The following is a 20,508-nucleotide window of genomic DNA, read 5'->3' as shown; positions in this document are numbered from 1 at the left end:
TCACTGCTTTGTACTGAATCTCAAGGACCAAACCTATTCGACGGATTCCAGGAAAAACCTTCTTGGAAATTGATGTCAAAGGGGGAGAGAGAGATCACATCAAAGCTTATCATCAGGGAGAGAGAGATCACATCAAAAGCTTATCACCTACAAAGGAGAAAGTACTAAGGGGGAGAGAATACTCAAGGATCCCATATATTAAGGGGAAGAAAGAAATCTCCAAGGGGGAGAGAATACTCAAGGATCTCAGATGCTTGATGTTCAAGAGGAGAGATGCCACATGTCTTTTTGGGGGAAAGACATGTTCATATGAACTCATTTGAATTTAGTTCTATTCATATCCTTCAGCTCTGATTTTCTGTTTCCTATCTTCTCCCAATATCCCATGTCAGACTCAGGGGGAGCAAGACACCTAAGGGAAAGAAATCAGTCAAATTCATTGCATATCATTATTCTTGGGGACATGTTGAATTCTATGTGGTACCTTGTACTCACTCTCTACATGTCATCCCAGTCTTGGTATTCTTGTGGCTTCTTTTGTTTGCTCTAGCTAGTGGATGTACCTGTGTTATCTAACCTTGTTTGTGCAGGTTCATTCCATCCTAAACCAACTCAAGACCACAAGGTAAGTATATGCATCAAAATCATGAGTATGAGGAGTTCTTGCTTATGTACATACTGTTTGCAAGAAGGACTCATGAGCATGAAGGTATTTTCCTTGATAATCTTTTGCTCTGATGCATATGGCCAAGATGCATGTAACACTTTGTCTACTCTGTCATGGTTATGCTCTCACATGCCTCTCTATTTCATATTTACATGAGTGCATACATGTAGGGGGAGCCTATGCTTGTTACATGTTCTTCCAAAGCTTTACTTGTTGTTCTTTATATCTTTATCTAGAGCTTTGATGTATGTTGCCATCAATTACCAAAAAGGGGGAGATTGAAAGCACAAGTGCTCCCTAGGTGGTTTTGATAATTGATGACAACATATCGCTTGTTGGACTAATGTTTCTATCTAGCATGTTTCAGATAAGTTCAACAATGGAGTGGCATGGACTAAAGGTTGTGGGAACTCCTTCAAGATGCTAAGGACAAAGGATTGGCTAAAGCTTCAAGCTCAAGACTCCTCATTTTACATTTTAGTGATCCAAGATCACATTGAGTCTTTAGGAAAAGCCAATACTATTAAGGAGGGATGAGGTGTTGCTTAATGAGCCTCTTGCTTCATGTGCTTAGTGATATGCTCCAAAACCCTCAGCTACTTTCCCACTTCCACATATGACCTAAACCCTAAGCCAAACTCGGTCCTACCGATTCTTCCTATCTGGCGTCACCGAGTTCCACTTGTCTTAAGCCACTGCCAAACCCTAATCAGTTCGGTCTCACCGATGGGATCTCGGTCTCACCGAGATGGGCTTGCAAACTCTCTGTTACCCATTGCAATATTCTCGGTCCCACCGAGAATATGCAATCGGTTCCACCGAGTTTGCTTGGTCAAATCTCAGTTTCACTTATTACCCAAATCGGTCCCACCGAGTTTGAGTAATCGGTCAAACCGAGTTTTGGATTTACCCTAACCCTAGCACATCGGTCCCATCGAGTTGATCCTGTCGGTCCCACCGAAATCTCTAACGGTCACTAGGTTTACATTTTTGGTCCGACCGAGTTTATTAATTCGGTCCCACCGAGATTGGAAAACTGTGTAACGGTTAGATTTTGTGTGGAGGCTATATATACCCCTCCACCTCCTTCTCATTAGAGGAGAGAGCCATCAGAACACACATACCATTCCAACTCATATGTTCTGAGAGAGAACCACCTACTCATGTGTTGAGACCAAGACATTCCATTCCTACCATATGAATCTTGATCTTTAGCCTTCCCAAGTTGCTTTCCACTCAAATCTTCTTTCCACCAAATCCAAATCCTACGAGAGAGAGTTGAGTGTTGGGGAGACTATCATTTGAAGCACAAGAGCAAGGAGTTCATTACCTACACACCATTTGTTACTTCTTGGAGAGTGGTGTCTCCTAGATTGGCTAGGTGTCACTTGGGAGCCTCCGACAAGATTGTGGAGTTGAACCAAGGAGTTTGTAAGGGCAAGGAGATCGCCTACTTTGTGAAGATCTACAGCTAGTGAGGCAAGTCTTGTGTGGGCGATGGCCATGGTGGGATAGACAAGGTTGCTTCTTCGTGGACCCTTTGTGGGTGGTTGCTTCTTCGTGGACCCTTCGTGGGTGGAGCCCTGTGTGGACTCGCGCAACCGTTACCCTTGGGTGGAGCCCTATGTGGACTCGCGCAACCGTTACCCTTTGTGGGTTGAAGTCTCCATCAACGTGGATGTAGGATAGCACCACCTATCCGAACCATGGGAAAAACATCTGTGTCTCCAATTGTGTTTGAATTCTCCAAACCCTTCCCTTTACATTCTTGCAAGTTGCATGCTTTACATTCTGCTGCTCATATACTCTTTGCATGCTTGCTTGATATGTATTGTGTGTGCTGAAATTGTGCCTAAACTCCACTTAAACCGAAAAAGCTTAAAAATTGCAACTTGAGCATTATGTGTCTAATCACCCCCCTCTAGACACATCTACTTCTAGATCCTACACAACTCCACAATCTTGTCGGAGGCTCCCAAGTAACACCTAGCCAATCTAGGAGACACCACTCTCCAAGAAGTAACAAATGGTGTGTAGGTAATGAACTCCTTGCTCTTGTGCTTCAAATGATAGTCTCCCCAACACTCAACTCTCTCCCATAGGATTTGGATTTTGTGGAAAGAAGATTTGAGTGGAAAGCAACTTGGGGAAGGCTAGAGATCAAGATTCATATGGTAGGAATGGAATATCTTGGTCTCAACACATGAGTAGGTGGTTCTCTCTCAGAACATATGAGTTGGAATTGTGTATGTGTTCTGATGGATCTCTCCATGAATGAAGAGGAGGTGGAGGGGTATATATAGCCTCCACACAAAATCCAACCGTTACACACAGTTTTCCAATCTCGGTGGGACCGAATCAACAAACTCGGTCGGACCGAAAAGGTAAACCTAGTGACCGTTAGAGATTTTCGGTGGGACTGACATGCAACTCGGTAGGACCGATATGGTTAGGGTTTGGGCATAACGTAATCTCGATGAGACCGATTAAACAAACTCGGTGAGACCGATTTTGGTAATTAGCTAACCAGAGAGTTGGTCAGGCAAACTCGATGGGACCGATTTGCTCTTTCGGTGAGACCGAAAAGTTACAAAAAGGAAACACTGAATTTACATTACAATCTCGGTGGGACCGATTCGCTCTTTCGGTGAGACCAAAAAGTTACGAAAGGGAAACAGAGAGTTTGCAATCCCATCTCGGTGAGACCGAGATCCCTATCGGTAGAACCGAATTGCTAGGGTTTGGCAGTGGCTTATGACAAGTGAAACTCGGTGGCGCCGGATAGAAAGAATCGGTAGGACCGAGTTTGTCTTAGGGTTTAGGTCATATGTGGATATGGGAAAGTAGTTGAGGGTTTTGGAGCATATCACTAAGCACATGAAGCAAGAGGCTCATTAAGCAACACCTCATCCCTCCTTGATAGTATTGGCTTTTCCTAAAGACTCGATGTGATCTTGGATCACTAAAATATAAAATGAAGAGTCTTGAGCTTTTGAGCTTGAGCCAATCCTTTGTCCTTAGCATTTTGAGGGTTCCACTTTCACATCCACCATGCCAATCATTGAGCTTTCCTGAAATAGTCATCTTGGAATAGCATTAGCTCAATGAGCTATATGTTGTTATGAATTACCAAAACCACCTAGGGATAGTTGCACTTTCAAGTGTCCTGAGCAGTAGTGCTGGGCTAACAGGACTCCGGTGAACCGGGCTGTAGCGGACTACTATGGCTCATGGAAGCACTAGACTACATTTCCCCATAAGAGAGGCTGCCAAGGATAAACAACTAGATTGACGGATCCCACACATACCAAGCATTTCAATCATACACACAATATGCTCGATATGTGTAAATACAACATGGCATCACAACATAACTCTACAACTCAAGTATTATTCATTAGGCTCCGAGGAGCGAGAAATACAAACATGGGTCTCATGACCCAACATTCAGAGCATACAAACCAAAGCACATGTGGAAGCTTAACATGTCTGAGTACAGACATCTATAAATGAAAAAGGCTGAGAAGCCTGACTATCTACCAGATCCTGCCGAGGGCACAAGATCGAAGCTGAGGTATCAGGCTAAACGTCGAAGTCCATGCGGAACTACTAGCGAGACTGAAATCTCTCTGCAAAACATAAATTAAGCAAACGTGAGTACAAAGGTACTCAGCAAGACTTACATTAGAACTAGCTACATATGCATCGGTATCAACAAGGCGGGGTGGTGGAGTTTAACTGCAGCAAGCCAGCTTTGACTTAGTAGCTAACCTGAACTACGACTGCAAGCAACTCTTTTGAGGTGGCGCACACGAGTCCACATATTCACCATTCAATACACCACTATGGATCCGCTCCCGTCTCCCTACGAGAAGGCCATCCATAGCACTCACACTTATCTTGCGAGTTTTAGAGTATCCACTTTCACTTGTCTATGAACTATTATAGGCAACCCAGAAGTCCTTTATCGCGGACATGGCTATTCGAATAGATCATTTATAACCCTGCAGGGGTGTACTTCTTCACACACGCTCTCACCACTTACCGCCGTTTACACGACATGTACTCGGCAACCTTCAAGCGGAAGCCCAACGAGGGTGTCGGCCACGGCCTACCTAAACACTCAAGTCTCCAGTCCAGGTTTATCGCCTATCCAGGTTCCATCCGCAGGGAGTCCGGCCGAGGTTTCCACATACGGCCCCGGACGATGTGTACAGGGTTCCGAGACACCAAACGGGCGCCCGGCATGCCCGGCCACGGTGTATCTACCGCATCATAGCCCACCCCTAGGGTCAGCGCTACGCACGGCCGCCAACACATATCCTATAAACACCAGAAACTAGTTGCAACTCCTGGACATAGGACAAGGGTGATCAAGAAGCCGAGAGGGTCCATTGGTTTCGGGCCCAATGCATGGTAGTAACTGTTTCATGGATCACAAACACAGAACTCAGTTCCTAAGAACGGTTTCAATGAGACAACCCACCATGTACTCCTACATGGCCTCCCACCGCCACCTTTACCAAATCGTGTTCACACACTTAGCTCTCAATAGTAGGACATGTTTACACACCTCCGATTCATCCCCGGCGAATCAGACCTGACTCAACTCTAAGCAGTAGCAGGCATGACAAACAAACATGAATGAGTAGGCACATCAGGGCTCAAACAACTCCTACTCATGCTAGTGGGTTTCATCTATTTACTGTGCCAATGACAGGTCATGCAGAGGAAAAGGGTTCAACTACCGCAGCATGTAACAATTGAATCGTCGTTGTCCTAATGCAGTAAAAGAGAGCAGGAGCGAGAGTGGGATTGTATCGGAATGAACAAGGGGGTTTTGCTTGCCTGGCACTTCTGAAGATATCATTGGGTCTTCATCAGTGTCAACGATCACAGCGTCGGTACAACGTCTATCGAGAGGGGACAACCACCGGCAATAGAGAATGAACACAATCAATGCAATGCACAATATGATGCATGATCATGACATGTCAATATGCTGTGTTTTGAGCTAATGCAACTAGCAACATGTTAAATGGAGTTGGTTTGAACCCTAGGTTCAAATTCAAACTCCATATGTGAGAGTTTAAATTCCATTTATGTGAATTGGCCTAAACAGCAGCCATAAGTTGTTCTAACATGCATGAAAATGACATAAACAGATTCCTTGAATTTTTCTGATAATTTTTCATATATAAATTATTTCATTTGGAGTTACGGTTGAATTTCTATGATTTTTCGAAGTTTAGGCAATTTTCTGGAATTCCTGGATTATTTTAAAATCCAGAAAATTACTTACTGCGTCAGCATGACGACAGCACGATGTCAGCAAGGTCAACAGGGTCAAAACTGACCCGTGGGGTCCATTGGCCAGTGAGTCAGACACTAATCCCGCGTTGACTTGGGCTTTGACCCGCTGCGGGGCCCGTTGTCAGCGTCTAAAAGTGGTTTAGCTGGCGGTGATTAGCACTATTGAGCTACGGGCGATGGTTTCGAGCGAGGTTTGCGGCTATGGGTTGCTGGCACACGCGCGCATCCAGTGGTGGCAGCGACCGGAGCTGGGGTGGCCTGTAGCGGCGGCGGCGGCGAGTTGGGCGGCGGACGGAGTTTGGCCGGCAATGGTTTGGGCGATGCCGAGCAAGGGAGGAGCCGTGGTTAGTCGTGTTTGACTCACGAAAGTGCGGTGAGTGCAACGATGAGCTCGAACGCCAAGTTGTGCGGCCGTAGCTACGATGGCGACATGGCCGGCGGCGGGGAGCTTTGGGCTTGATCGGAAGACGGGGCTAGGGAACAGGAACGGAGGGGGAGAGCGAGGCGGAAACAACAGGAGCTCACAGGGAGGTCGAAGAACGGCTCAGCGGGCTTGGGGACGTCCTCGGTGGCGCGAATCGACCGGCGGTGACCCACGGGTCCGAGGAGGAAGAAGAGCTCGGGGTCATCGTCATGGAGCTCCTGGCGGCGCCTGGATTGGTGCAGAGGACGCGGGGGTCGAGGCGGTTCCTCTGGACCCATCGGGGAGGCACGGGATGGACGGTGGCCGCGGTAAATTGCGTCAGCGACGACGAGCTCCGCTCGGGTGTGCTCGGGAGAGGGAGCAGAGGGCGAGGGGGAGAGCAGAGAGTGAGGGAGAGGAGCGAGGGGCCATGGGGCGTCTCCGTGGCGTCGCTAGAAGGCCCGGGAGGAAGCAGGAGGTGGCCAAGGCGGCGGCGGCGCGCTCCAGCGAGCTGCTTCATGCGCTGGCGCGGGGAAGAAGACGCCCGTGCCCTTGGTGGGCTGGCTGGGCCAGCTGGGCCGCCAGGTGGCGCCAGGTAAGGAAACTCTCTCTCTCCTTCTGTTAGTTTTCTGTTTTCTATTTATTTGATATGTTAGGAATTAGTAATAATACTAACTCATTTCCATAAATCCTGGGATATATTTTGGGCTTTATTTGAAATATTTACGACTGCCCAAAATTGTTTCCAGGATTATTCGAGCATTTAAATATTTATATTGATTAAATGCCCAAATTCAAATACCTAGTGATTTAATTCAAAGCCCAAATGTGTCCAGCAAAAATGCAAATCATCTTGGGTAGATGCTTCCACCTTAAACCAGAGATGATGAACATTTTTGAAAGGCATTTTGAGTTCACTGAAAATATTTTTATTTGAAACTATTTGAATTGCATTTGTGCTAGGGCTTGACCATCCCCATTTCAGAGTTTCATAAAACTTAAACATGATGACATGATGATCATGCAAGGTCAAGCAAAGGCTAAGGCTAGGGCTGTGACAAGTCACTACGGTGTGCGAGGAAGAGAACGGAGAGGGGAAGAACGGCCAGTAGCTCACAGCGGTCATGATGAACGGGTCGGCGAGGTCGGGGAGGAACCGGAGCGGTCGGGGCGGCGAAGGGGATCTCCGGTGACGCGAGGTTGGAGACGGCTCGGTGAAGGCGGTGCAGGGCGTGCGAGCGCTCGGGGCTCGGCCTGCTCATTGATGTGGGCGACGGCGGAGCTCTTAGACATGGCGAGGCGACGAGAGGACGACGGTGGCTGCGGCTACGGTGAGCGGCGGCGGCGTCCGCACTCGGTGGTGCTGGGGAAGAGAAAAGAGGAGGGGGGAGAAGGTCGAGGGAGAGTGAGAGAGGTCCAGGGAGAGGTCGGGTCGATGCACGTGGCGCTCGGGGCCGACTCCAGCAGCGACAAGTAGGTGGGAGGTGGCCGGACGCGTGCTCGCGCGCGCTGACCACGCGCTCGTCCTTCTGGCAAGGGGGAAGACGACAGGGAGGAGCCCCTGGTGGGCTGGGCCGGCCAACTACAGTGCTGGGCCGGTTGGTGGGCGACAGGTAAAATCAGCGATGTCGTTCTCTGCTCGGGGGACGTGCTCCGCCTGGATACCGTCAGAGCGTTCCTCCAGCTTCCTCACCTCATCTACGTAGGCTTCCATCAATGGGCTCTGATAATCCTTGTTGATCTGCCTGACAATGAGCTGTGAGTCGCCCCTGACGATGAGCTTCTTAACCCCGAGGTCTGCCGCGATCCTGAGACCGGCAAGCAATCCCTCGTACTCAGCAGTGTTGTTGGTGGACATCTCCCTGGGGAAGTGCATCTCGATCACGTACTTGAGGTGTCCTCCGGTGGGTGCGACGAGTAGCACACCGGCACCGGTGCCTTGCAGCGAGAAAGCCCCATCAAAGTACATGATCCAGTCGCGGTCTGCTTCCTTGCCGGGGAGAGTGGTCTCCTGGACTTCTTCGTCGGGCGTCGAGGTCCATTCTGCGATGAATTTTGCCAAGACTCTGCTCTAAATTGTCGAGGTACTTTCATACTTCAAACCGAAACTTGACAGCTCCAAGGCCCATTCCACAATCCTTCCGGTTGCGTCCGGGTTGTGCAGTATCCGTTGCAACGGGAGGCAGGGGATGACAGTGATCTCGTGGGCTTGGAAGTAGTGATGCGGCTTCCTTGAGGCCATAAGGAGGCCGAAGAGCAATTTTTGCACGCCGGAATACCTCGACCTAGCCCCTGCAAGAGGGAGCTGACAAAGTAAACCGGGTGCTGCATCATCTTCTTCTTTGGGACCACTTCACTCGAGTGCGCGGGCATTCGTTTGGTGGCACCGGACTCCGTCGGGGGCCGTGCCTTCCAGATCTTGCACAAGAGTTGGCCCGTCCTTGGTTTTGATCACTATGTCATCCATGTAGGCCTCCATATTTCTATCGAGCTGAGGTTCAAAACCAATTTGGACTGCTCTTGCAAACGTTGAGCCTGCACTCTTCAACCCGAAAGGCATCCGTAAAAATCAATACGTACCACATGGGGTGATGAATGTCGTCTTCTCTTCGTCCTCTCTTGTCATGAAGATTTGGTGGTAACCTGAGTAGGCGTCCAGGAATGATAACAGATCACACCCGGCCGTGGAGTCAACAATCTGGTCGATGCGCGGCAACGGGTAGGGGTCCTTAGGGCAAGCCTTGTTAATATCTGTGTAATCAATACACAGCCTCCACCTCCCATTCGCCTTGCGCACCACTACTGGATTGGCCAACCACGTCGAGTGGAGCACCCCTCTCACCAAACCTGCCACTTCCAACTTCCTGATCTCCTCTGTGATGAACTCCTGCCTCTCTAGAGCATGCTTTCCGACCTTCTGCTTGACGGGCCGCGCATGGGGGCAGACAGCTAGGTGGTGCTCAATCACCTCCCTGGGGACACCGGGGATGTTGGACGCTTGCCATGCAAACACGTCGACATTTGCCCGCAGGAAGGTAACGAGCACGCCTTCCTATTTGGTGTCGAGGGTGGAGCCTATGATGAAGGCTCCTCCCGTGCCATCCTCCTGACGGGCACCTTCTTGGTCTGCGGCGGCTCAGCTCTGGATCTCTTGCTTTTGTCGGTAGAGCTCTTTGGCACGTCCTCAACGGTAGCACAACAGTCTGAGGAGGTGCGCTTGCCGGAGTGGGTGCGAGAGGTCTTGCCGGGCTCCTTTTTCCCTCCCGGGCCGTTAGCGACAGGAGCAGGTGCCTTGACGGCAGCTGCTGCAACTGCTTCCCGGTAGAGTTGGTCGGCGTAGATCAGCGCGTCCTTCTTGTCGAAGGGGACGGAGATGATGGTCAACGGCCCGAGCATCTTCAGCATGTTGTAGGCGTAGTGTGACGCCGCCATGAACTTGGCCAATGCCGGGCGGCCGAGGATCCCGTTGTAGGGCAAGGGGATCTCGGCCACGTCGAAGACGATCCTCTCTGTCCTGTAGTTCAACTCTCCTCCAAATGTCACGGGCAGTGTGACCTTTCCCTTCGGCTGGCTCCTCCTCGGATTGACCCCTTGAAACGTGCCCATTTCCTCGAGGTCTCCATCAGGAATTTGCAACCTTTTGATCACGGCAGGCGAGATCAGGTTCAGGCCGGCCCCGTCGTCAACCAACATCTTGTTCACCTTGAGGTTGCGTATTGTTGGCGAGACCCACTACACCACAACACCAATGCAACAGCATTTAATCTGTCGGGAGAAAGCCCTTTAAAGGGCAGAGAAACTGCCGGGATAGCATTTCTTCCGGCAGATAGAACTGCCACGAGAACGGCTGCCGGGGATTACTTGTCCCGGCAGATAAACTATTCCCGGCATTTCTTCTGCCCGTGCACATGTATTTGCCGGCAGTTAATATTCTCTCCGCAGATTGGTCAAGGCACGGGAGACTACAAATACCGGCAGTGGAACTGCCTGCAGAAGCTTGTTTGCCTGGCAATTAATATGCCATCACGTTAGTTTCACTAGCAAAGGGAAACATATCTCCCAGTTTAGCATCCATTCGCTATGTTCAAGCAATCAGGACGGTATCATGCAATTTATATATACATCTCAATTGAAGTTACATAAAGGCCTCGTCATAAGTATTGAACTTCACTCAATAATCATAGCAATCATATACAAAGACGTTGTGCCACAAAAGAAGTGCTTATATTTGTTTTTAGATGTGCCACACAACCAAGCCGAAGTTGTGCCAAAAAAGGAGAAACACATTTATTTCTTGATGCACCACACAACCAACATGAGCATACATTGACTTAACAACCACCAAAATGAGCAGAGCGAGTCTCCAGGTTCAACAAACAAGGCATATTCCATTGTCACTACACTGACTTAATTGTAGGCGTTCATAATCTTCGTCGACCTGCAGATCTCCCAAACCTCCATTAACTTGTCAATCTTTGAGAAACCTGCACCAAATCAAAAACTCAAAATGGATCTCTTGCTTCAGATTTTCAATTAACACATTAAAGATTTTGACATGCTGCAGTTTAACTGATCCGCATAAATAAAACTCTTCTGAATGTGCAGCACTTCATCATCGCAGCAAGCAATATTACATAATTAGATCAAGCAGGGAATTATTTGAACTACGCATACAAAAACTTCCCAAAAGGAGTATATACTGCTTGGTTCGAATGCAAAGTTACAAATTACTCCGTACTAGTGAAAACTATGATTAGGGATATGGAATTGATTTGCAAATGGAGTATATACTGCTCAGATTTGTGTCTAGTGTTCACAGAAAGATATTATTATCTTTGGGTAATATACATTGATTGGATGCCAAGTTACAACATACTAGTATAAAGCTTATTTATTCTTACGAGTGACATAGGATTTAAATGATAGAGAACTATCCTACAAAGAAATTGCTATAGGATTTGAATGGGATGGAATTTAATTTGGATCAGTGGCCGAGCTACAACAAAATAGTTGGGCGGACCAGCTTAAAGAAAAACACAGGAAAAAAACTCAAAATTTGAATCATGGTAGTACTAAGGCATTAGTCAACACTTAGTTATTTTGGAAACACATCATCTCAGGCTTGCTGGTCTGCTGTTCTCATAGACTGAGCTGCAGTGGGTTGTGCATTCGGTCTTTGAGCAACAGCTAGGCTCTCGTGCATTCAGGCAGGCTGACAAGAATAGAAGTATCTCATCCAGTGGCGAGTCTAGTAGGGGGGCTTCAACACGCTCTAGACTACCCTCCAAAAATATTTAAAAAATTAGTACTCACGTCGCAGCTCAGCAACCCAATATCTTATTCTCTGCCGAACAGCACCAACACTCCAACAGCCCACACGCAAGTAGCACACAGGATATCGAGTATGGACATAGCGAGATGACGGACCCTCACGCTCCACGGCTCAAGACAAGTATATCAATATTTGTTTTTGCTGTAAAAAAGAATATCAATATTTGTCTGTTTAAGTAGGAAAATATGAAATATATAATCAAATTTTCTATTTTTTAAAAACTTCAGAACAACTATAGTAAATACTACATGTTTCCAATAGTAATCTGGCTAATTTTGAGCTTATTTGAAGAAAAAGGATTAAGTAATAATGGCTATATTTTGCTAACTAATTCATATTTTGGTGAAAATTTTGTTTTTTTAAATGTATCAAATACTACATGTTTCTAGTAGTAATCTAAGAAAGTTTCAGCTTGTTTGGAGCGAAAGGACTGGAGATAATGACTATTTAGCTAGATAGATATAAATTTCCGTTCAAAATTTGATATTTTCAGAAAACCATAAGATGACAGTAATAAGACATATATTTTCAGTAGCATTCTGGCAAATATTAGCTTATTTGGATAAAAAAAATTAGGAGATAATGCCCTTTTCTCTTTAATTAAAATGATGCTTAGTTTCTCGTTGTTAAGTTTGAGCCCACCCTTCATTGTCTTCCTGGATTCGCCACTGATCTCATCTATGCTGCTCACGGAGTATCACTATTTATTTAGGACCTAAGATGAGTTACTTTAACAGTAGGATTTTCTACATTGCTCTACAAATAAGCAACAAGATGATGTGCAAACTTAACATCAACATGCACCTAATATGTGCATGACAAAGTGAACTGCAAAAAGCATGAATTAATATGCATGACAAAGTGAACTCTGCAAAGCATGAATTAATGTGCATGACAAAGTGAGATGCGCAAAGCATGTAACAAGATGAAGTTTTATGATAGATGCAATTGTAAAATAGATGCAGTAACCAAAGAGATCACCTTCTTTCTTTTATTTTGTCGCTGACTGGCTCGTCCTCCAAAATCTTCTTTTAGATTTGAGAATGTGAAGGACCCAAATCGTTCAAAATCATCACTATTCCTTGCTTTAAGTATAGCTAGCCTCTCTTGCTCTTGTGCTTCAGCATTGTCTTCTTCTATTCCTTTTCCATTCTTTTTCCTGAAACGAGAATTCGTGGCACATTAGGATTGACACGTTAGGTGTCATGCAGATAAGCATGTAACTGAAAACTGGAAAGAAAGGCACAAACTTTAGTTGCTGAATATCATCATCTATATTATAAAAACATAGCACTTGTTTTTTCCGTCGGATTTTGCAGAACACAAACAGAGAAGCTACTACCAAAATTAGCATAAAAAACTAGTATGGTCGCCTTGCAGATCTTGCCCAACCTCCAACACCTTCAAGATTGTGTCAAACCTTTCAAGACCTAAGTTATAATGCCGAGCTGAAATTTGAGGTTAGTCTAAAACATGAATTCTAAGTTGGTACAAAGCAGAGCAACATCACTCTGACATAGTACTGCCACTTACCACATGACTATCATTACGACAGGAAAAATAGAATATTCGAAATAAAACAGAGAAATTTGAACATCACAGCAAGATGGAGGACAATTAACTTCAAGGTCATGTTTAGCTAGAATGCAGACATCCAACAAAAAACCATAAAGGACCTGTTTGGACTGGTTTTAATTTCTTCTTGCACCAGTCTACAAGACCCTATACTTGCTCTAGGTACCAGTCTACCAGTAAGTATAGTTGTCAGTTTTTACTTTTCACTAATGTCACTTTATTGAGCCAAGTCATGAAAGTGGGTGATATCTTGTATTATCTTTCTTGCGCACACGGCTGCTACACAGAAATACCATTTACTAGTCAAACATATTTAAAAGGAGATCATTGCTTCATGTTTTTAGTAAATTGAATATGAACCTTCCATAAATGTAATTCTACATCCTCGTGGAGATGATTCAAAGCATATTTCTCTTCCCAATATACAACAAGAGCTTAGTAAGAGGTAGATTTTTATATACTACACCCGTTCCTAAATATAAGACGTTTTGGCAGTCTAATTTAAACTTCCAAAACATCTTATATTTAGAAACAAAGGGAGTATATCCTGGTGCATTGAGCACTTGCAGCTAAGAAAGAAGAGGATGCAGCTTGACATGGCATGTAGATTAGGGACATAAAATCATAGGAGGGGAGAAAGAGCAGCATTAGCAGCAATATATCATAGCAAACACAGGCAGCGGAGGGAGCACGGGAGGAGCAACTTGTACCTTGCAGAACTGTACAGTCTGGCGGCTTATGGAAGCGGCGGAGAGAGCATCGATGGAGTTGACCTTCCAGCATCTTGGGGAGGCAGCAGAGACACTTCCAGCAGACTGGAACAGGGTAAGAAACTGCTGCATTGTTCTAGTTTTATCAGACTTCACAGAAGTTTGCAACACTTATGTTCATAGAATAAATAAATATCCACATACAGAAACAAAAATGTACTATGTGAACAAAGGGACTTCGGACCCCAGACAACTCACATGAAACATCTAGTAATTCATGAATATGGTCTGATGATCAAGATAAAATTCAAGCAATACTTTTTTCCCCAGGAATAGAACCGCTATTCTAAACCAATAAGACGATACCTGCTACCTAAACAATGTATAGAAGATTTGCATAAATCGGATCTTATCATTAGATTGAAAATAGTTACGAGATCAAGATATTCATTGAATGAAGAGAGCCCCATCAATTAGGTGGACAAGAATAAGGGCTTACAAGCTAGCATAGGCCATCGTCAACCTGATTGTTGACGGGGAGCCATCACACCAAGGCAGACCGTTGAATCAGTCGAGCTTGCACCCTTAGTGAAGAAGGCTTGAAGCCACCGTGAGCGGCGGGTTGGGAACAAGGCTTGAAGCCCCCCTACCCCCGTATATAAATGAGCCATAACAGTGTGCCTCTAGGGCCAGTTGGGAACAAGGCTTGAAGCCACCGTGAGCGGCGGGTACTCCTCCAAATCTCCGTCCAGAAGCGGAGCTGCAAGGCGGGGGCGCAACGGATAAAGGCGGCCATGGCAAGGAGGGAGGGGGAGATGCGAATCCACGTCGTCTCAGCCGGTGCTTGTGGAGAAGAGGTGGATCCGCGCCATCCCATCCGCCGCTGGTGGAGGAGAGCCAGATCCGTTGTCACAGGCGGCTCCAAGCAGGAGAGGGGAAGGAATGGTGGGAGGAGCCACATCCGTGCTCACAGGCTTTGGAAGGAGGGTGGAAGCCGTTTCCTCTAGCGACCAACCGGAGGACGACCAGGAGGGCCGGCGGTGTCAAACCCTAGCCCGCCAAGGTGGTCGGGAAGGAAGCCGGGTGCGGTAGAGGTCAGGGACGGCGAAGGGTGAGGCTAGGGTCGGGGACGGTGGAGGGTTATCGACTGCCGCTGAGGTCAGGAGCGGCGAAGGTTGGTCGGCAGCGGATGGGATCAGGGGTGTAAGGCTGCCTGATTTGGGGGTGCGACTTGGGGGAATAGAAGAGGTGAGGGTGAGGTGCGGCGGCTATTTCTTTTATTTTTTGGCTGAAATGTCTCGGCACACATAGTACCCGCAAATAACAAGTCGGGGTTCAGGTCTCCCGGCAGATAAGGTGACCTAAAATGTGGACATCGTTGCCGGCAGTTTATATGCCTGCGTTGCTCAACTTCTGCCGGCAGTTCACCCGCCCTTAAGTATTACTGCCGACAGTAATGAGATTCCTGGCAGATAGTTTGTCGTTCACCTGGTATTTCTTCCGGCAGTTGATTGCCCCCAATTAAGTGATGTGGTGTAGTGACCAACAATGGCAAACACCTGACCGCGGTAGTGCGGTCAGGGTGGTCCTCGGCGTCAAAGATGAGGGGCGTTAGCGGCTTCTGAGCGTCGAACGACGGCTCTGCTGCTGTAATCTCACGCGCCCACTGCTTGAGCCGGCGGTGAGAGGTATGCAGCGAGGCGCCGCCATCGACGCACATGGCCTTCGTAGCCTTCTGGAACCCTTGCTCACCAGACTCGTCGTCCTCGCTGTGACCGTCGTCGTCTTGTTTCTTGTCGCGGCCCCGGGTGGGCCTCTCTTGCTGGTTGTCCTTGCCCGGGCGGCCTCCTTGGCGGCCACGCTTCTTGCCGGATCCCTCAGCACCGTCCTGGTCCTTCTCCTTGTCCCGCCTTTCATACTCAGCCTTTTGCTTCTCAGCAAGCAGCTCGACTTGTCGGCAGTTCTGAAGGTCGTGGTCCTTGGTGCGGTGGATCTTGCAGTATTGCTTGCCGGAGCTTCCTGGCTTGTCGGTAGGCGTCAGGGCCTGGCAGGCGGCGCACCCGGCAATCTCCTTGCCGGGGGCGTCTGCCTTGACCTTCTTGTCGGCACCAGTGTCGCCAGATCCCTCAACGGCAAGCACGGCCTTGCCTTTGTGTTTCCTGTTGCGACACCAGCTCATCTTCGTCGAGGTGGCGGCGTCTTCATCAGTAGAGTCGGTTTCCGCGCCGACGTCTTCGCCGGGGTACTTCCTACCTTCTTCAGCCCGGGCGCACCTATCGGCCAGAACATAGAGCTCGGCCACACCTTTAACCTTGGTCATTGCCAGCTCCTCGCGCATCTTGCGATTACGTACGTTCTGGTGGAACGCGCTAATCACAGCGGCGGGATGAACGTCAGGGATGTTGTACTACACCCAGCTAAATCTCTGGATGTACTTGCGTAGGGTCTTCCCTTCCTTCTGGGGAATGATATGCAGATCACTGGCCTGGCCATGAGCTTGGTGGCCTCCTGTGAAGGCGCCAACAAACTCATGGCACAGATCTGACCAGGAAGAAATGGAATCCACCGGCAAGTGCGTCAACCAAGACATCACATTGGGCTTGAGCGCCAGCGGGAAATAGTTGGCAAGCACCTTGCCGTCGCGAGCCCCAGCGGCCTGCATCGCGATGGTGTAGATGTTGAGGAACTCGGACGGATGGGTCTTGCTAGTGTACTTCTCGCCGACGTTGGGCTTGAACGTGCGGTGGGACGGCCACTGGAACTGCCTCAGCTCACGGGTAAAAGCCGGGCAGCCCACCTCGTAAGGTAGGCCGTCGGGGCCCCCGGTGTCGGGTCATCCATAGCGAGTCCCGCCCGCTTGGCCGACCGGCGGCGCGTTCCGCACCGGCGCTCGACGGTGGTTCGAGCGTCTTCGTGAGCTCGCTCCCGAAGGACCTGGCGCTGGTCGCGGAGGGTCCGCGGGTCGGACGAGGCTATGGAGATGTTGTCACAAGCATCGTCACAATGGGTCGACGCCCGCGGCGGCCGGCGAGAAGGAGGAGAGTGCACCGTGGCCGCAGCTCCCCCGGTCCTCCCAGCGCCAGCATGTAGTGGCTCGGTGGAGCGCCGGCCCGAGGGCCCCGCTGGTCGCGGATCGTCTTTATTTGCGATGGCGACGAGGCTCCGGATGGGGGCCCTCCACTCGTCGAGCTTCTCCGCAGCAGGAGGGAAGTCGAGGAGTAGCTGGGCGTGTGCCAAAGCTTCCGCTGGCATGGGCGGCGGCGACAGCTGCGTGGATCGCGGCGCGCTTCGACTTCTAACTACGTTAGAAGGAGCTCTGTCACGACCCAGCGGCTGCGCGCCATTTTCGCCAGTGCTTCGGCGAGCCTGCTGAACCCCCTCATCTTGTCGATGACGCACAGGGCTCTTCCCACGGCAGTGCCCAGGGTCACCATCGTGGTGACGCTGCTCGGCGCGCACACCATGGGAAGAACGCGCGGTGGTCTCCGGTGTAGGTGTCCTAGAGATCGCCGCGACACCCAGAGTCGGCACAACGACGCCCCTGGAGGGCCCCGCACCGCCTGCGGGGGGGCCAGCTCCATCCTTGGATCCGACGACGTGTAGCCAGTCGTCTGGCGCGCGAACGACGCCGCTCGCCAGGCTCCGACTGCCTGGGGCGATGCTGGTGCTCGCGGGGCGCGGCCCGGGTCCTGTCTACGACCGGTCCGCTGCTCGTCCGCACCAGCACGGGTCGTTCGGCTCCCAACGAATCAACCGCCGTGGCCATCTTCTTCTTAGGGGCCATGGCGACGAAGAACTGCTAGGCTAACTACTAGACCAGATTCTCACAATTGCGCCCCCTACCTGGCGCGCCAAGGATGTCGGTGTGGAACGACACCTATGGGATCACGAAAATCCCTACTACGGTTGTCGGGGCGCAGGGTTGCGAGGAGAGCAGGGCTAGTAGACAGCACAAGGATCGTTTACCCGGGTTCGGGCCGCGAGGATGCGTAAAACCCTAGTCCTGCTTTGTTGGGTGTATTTCTGAGAGTTCTGGAGCTCTCGAACTAGCTGTGGTCAGTGTGTGGTTCCAAAGAGCCGAATCCCCCTCCCTGTCGCCTCGGGCCTCCTTTTATAGGAAAAAAGGGGTTGCCACAGTGGCACACAGGAGGTGGAAAGGTCTATAGTGGTATGAGGTTATCCCTCGTATTACAGGACAAGGTGCATTTAATGCATCGCTTAGGTGTCCTCTTACTTTATCGGGGACGGGGGCGAGGCTCGTCCCGTTCGTCGCCGCTCCTCCTCGCTTCGACACGCGCCTCGACCGGGGATGTGTGCGGTGCCATGTAGGCAGGCAGGTAGCTGAGTTGGCACGGTGGTGGCGCCTTCACGAAGATCTGCATGCCGCCATGCAGGCGCTTGATGAGTTGGCCTGGGAGCTGCATGTTGCCACGCAGGTGCCCGCCCAGCTGGTTGGGCTGGCAGCTGCATGTGAATGATGGTATAAGCTTGGTTGACGTGGGCTTGGCGGTGGCCTTGCAGGCGTCTTCGGTAAGGGCCTTGCCGGTTGGCCCGGCAAGGGTCTCGCCGGGGCGTGTTGTCATCCCCGGCAAGGATCTTGCCGGGCGTCTGGTGGCCTTCCTTGGCAAGGATCTTGCCGAGAATCGTCGTCTTCTGATCTGATCTTGAATATGTCTTCACAAAGATCTATGTCCCACCACACGGGTGCCTTCCCGAGTCCTGGCCCCATGCCGATGATGGCACTGTGTCACATCCCTAGTTCTGGTAATGCCTAGTGCTAGCATCTGGTGTTGCATCATGTTTAAATTTTTATCTAAATTTGAAATAGGGGTGATCAATCCCTAGCACCAAAAGAACTCAACTAGGTTTAACTTAAAAACATTTTCAATGAACCCAAAGTGCCTCAAGAAAAGTTCATGATTTTTGGTTAGGGTAGAAACCTCTGCCAAAAATGATGAATATATTTCTAGGACATTTTTGGATTTTTGAATTAACTCATATTGTATTTGACTTGGGGTTATAAATTCCTATAAATACTTTTATAACTCCCATCATTCTGAAAAATATTGTGGGGCTTTGGGCTAGTCCATATTGCATCCACAAATAATTTCAGAAGCAACAAAAATGGTTTAGTATTATTACTAAATCAAAACAGAGCAAAATAAATAGAAAACAGAAAGAAAAATAGGAAAAGAGAGAAACTTACCTGGAGCAACTACCTGTCAAAGCGTGCCGCATTCAAGCTACCTGTGGAACCAGGTACCTTTTTGCTCCGGTTGACTCAACCATCTGTCGAACCATCAGCGGGGCAGAACAAGCAGAGGAAATAAGGCCCCGGCAAATACTTTCCTACCGATCCCCCTGGGGCTGCCGGCAAGGGTGCTGCCGCGGACGCTGAGCCTGCCAAGAGCGACTGGCTCCGACGGGGCGTCAAGCCCTGGCCGTAGAGACAGCCGCTCTCATGGCGGAAGAAATGCCTTTGGTCCTTGCCGTCAAGCCCCAGGCTCCGGCATGGGCACAACATACCATCCACGTCCTCCAAACAGGGGAGCTTCATGAGGAGCAGGAAGAAGCAGAGAAAGTAGCCTGTCGGTCCGCCCTGTACCAGTTCGTCGATGACGTCCTATACCGGAGGAGGCCAAACAGTGTGAAACTCAAGTGCATCCCCTGGGAGGAAGGACTGGAGCTGTTGGCGCAGATACATGGAGGCATATGTGGATCCCACATAGGGTCAAGGGCCCTTGCCGGGAAGGCATTCCGGCAAGGTTTCTTTTGGCCCACCGCCCTCCAGGATGCGACGACACTAGTAACCAAGTGTGAAGCGTGCCAGCTCCATTCAAAGAAGCTTCATCAGGCGGCTCAAGCCCTTTAAACAATCCCTCTCTCCTGGACATTCTCGGTCTAGGGGCTCGATATACTAGGCCCTTTCCCCGCACTGTCAGGGGCTTTGAGTACTTGTACATTGCAATTTACAAGTTCATGAAGTGGCCAGAAGTGGGAGCAGTGAGGAAGGTGACTGCTCAGTCAGCCGTCAAGTTCTTTAAAGGACTGGTCTGCCATTTTGGTGTGCCAAACAGAGTCATCACCGACAACGGCACGCAGTTCACAAGCCACACCTTCATGCAGTACATCCAAGACCTTGGCAGCAAGGTCTGTTTTGCTTCCGTGGCACATCCACGGAGCAACGGCCAAGCGGAGAGGGCGAATGCTGAAGTGTTGCGAGGCCTGAGAACGAAGACCTTTGACAAGCAGCACAAGAGTGGAAGGCGCTGGATTGATGAGTTGCCGGCGGTTCTTTGGTCGATCAGAACGACGCCAAATCGAGCCACCGGCCAGACACCTTTTGCCCTGGTATACGGGGCAGAAGCAGTTCTCCCCACAAAACTCATATACGGGTCACCTCGAGTACCCGCTTATGATGAGCTTGAGCAAGAGCTGTTGCGCCAAGATGACGCGACACTCCTTGAGGAAGATCGTCTTCGGGCGGCTGTGAGAGCGGCACGCTACC

At 49.5% G+C, this 20,508-nt stretch overlaps 1 long non-coding RNA gene across 1 annotated transcript; it reads right to left on the bottom strand.

Moving 5' to 3' along the window:
- Positions 1–10,531: 10,531 nt before the first annotated feature.
- On the bottom strand, positions 10,532–15,230 carry LOC119316446. The gene is made up of 4 exons (XR_005152990.1): positions 14,500–15,230; positions 14,001–14,126; positions 12,697–12,874; positions 10,532–10,867 (listed from the first exon to the last, which is right to left on the bottom strand). It is a non-coding gene; the product is annotated as an uncharacterized LOC119316446 (long non-coding RNA).
- Positions 15,231–20,508: the final 5,278 nt, after the last annotated feature.

Source organism: Triticum dicoccoides, chromosome 6A, assembly GCF_002162155.2.
Source record: "Triticum dicoccoides isolate Atlit2015 ecotype Zavitan chromosome 6A, WEW_v2.0, whole genome shotgun sequence".
Classification (NCBI taxonomy): Eukaryota; Viridiplantae; Streptophyta; class Magnoliopsida; order Poales; family Poaceae; genus Triticum; species Triticum dicoccoides.
This window is presented reverse-complemented; position numbering and strand designations above follow the sequence as displayed.